Here is a 1,954-nt window from a genome sequence, read left to right as displayed (position 1 = left end):
TGTTCCTTGCTCTAGGGGTTATGTTTCTTCACTAAATGACTATTCTCTCTTCATTAAGAAATCTGCCACTTCCACTGTTTTTCTTGCTGTGTATGTGGATGATATTATTCTTACAGGTGATGACCTTCATGAAATCTCTGCCCTTAAGGAGTTCCTAAACAACCAATTTAATATCAAAGATTTGGGTTTACTCAACTATTTTCTTGGCATTAAAGTCTTCTATGATGACTCTAGGGTTATTCTTCATCAACGAAAGTTCATTGCTGATTTACTTCATGAATTTAATTGTGATTCTGTTTCAACTGTGGTTTCTCCTCTTGAATTGGTTGTAAAACTAAAATCTTATGATGGGGAGTTGTTGCCTAGGCCTGACACTTATAGAAGTTTAGTTGGTAAGCTTAATTTTCTCACCCACACTAGGTCTGATTTTTGCTTTGCTGTTCAGCACTTAAGTCAGTTTCTCAAGTTTCCTAAGGTGCCTCATATGAATGCTGCTCTTCACATTTTGAGATATTTGAAAAGCACTCCTGATTTTGGGGTTTTTCTCAATAACTCCCCTGATTTCTCCATACTTGCCTACTGTGATAGTGATTGGGCTGCGTGTTCTGAGTCTCGTAGGTCTGTTTCTGGGTTTTGCATATCTCTAGGTGGGAGTTTAATAAGTTGGAAATCTAAGAAAAAGACTGTTGTTTCATTATCCTCTGCTGAGGCTGAGTATCGGGCAATGAGTAAGGTTGTGGCTGAATTGGTTTGGTTGGTTCGTTTACTCACTGATTTGGGCCTTCCTGTTGTGTCTCCTGTTCCTGTCTATTGTGATAATTTGGCTGCCCTACATATTGTGAAAAATCTCGTGTTTCACGAACGTATTAAACACATTGAGGTGGATTGCCATTCATAAGGACAAAATTGGCTGACGGTCTTATTTCCTTGCATCATATATGTACTTCTTCTCAGCTGACTGACATTTTTGCCAAGTGTTTGACAGGTGGACAACATCATTTGTTGCTTGGCAAGTTGGGCGTGACCTCACCCTCCAACTTGAGGGGGGGTGTTGGAGTAACATGACATTAGACATTTACATTTGGGCCATAGTCAGAGTTGGGCCAAAGTCAGCCCACTAAAGTTGTATTTATATTGATCCGATTAGGTTTGATAGGAGTTTACTATTTTTCCCTTTGTATATATATGTACTCTAGAAATTTCTGATCTCAGTATTTTTATTGAATGAAATAAGAGAAGTCTGATTTTTCTCTCTCTCCGTTCTCTCACCTCAACTGTAACCCTAGCTAAATTTCATCATCTTTCATTCAATTTACAATGTTATCATTTATATTTCAAAAATATTATTTGATAATATTTATGTAATTTTCTAAAATTATTTACTCATTGAGATGGAGTTGCACCTACGTGTGTATATGTATGTGTTTTTGTGTGTATGTATATAGTCTATATGTACGTATGGAAGTTCTTTTTGACAGTATAAACTTAATAATAAGAATATATCAAAACGAATTAAATTAACGCAGAAGAGCGAGATCGACGGAATTTTATACACTTGATCGAAAGACCTTGATGTGACTAAAACGATCCAAACACACTCTTAACATTGTGTGAAATTATCGGCTTTGGGATAAGCTCGTACAGTTTTGAACGAAAGGCCTCGCACCATTAAGAGTATCCACCTCCTTAAAAGTAAATTATTTTTCTTTCTACTTTCCATGTGGGGCTTTGTTCACACACACTCAACAATCTTCCCATTGAATTAAGTTCACATGACCGATCACCTTTATGGGCTAATTTGGAGATTAATTGTGTGACACTCACGTGATCTTTGAGTATTTACGGTCATTGCCAGAGCCCAAAGATTGTGCATGCGTCTTCAAAGCTACAGGTAAAAATCGTAAACCCCGTAGACGGGCAAAGGCATTGAGCCAAGGTCGCCCCCCCCCCGCCC

The sequence above is a fragment of the Nicotiana attenuata genome, chromosome 10 (assembly GCF_001879085.1).
Source record: "Nicotiana attenuata strain UT chromosome 10, NIATTr2, whole genome shotgun sequence".
NCBI lineage: Eukaryota > Viridiplantae > Streptophyta > Magnoliopsida > Solanales > Solanaceae > Nicotiana > Nicotiana attenuata.
This window is presented reverse-complemented; position numbering follows the sequence as displayed.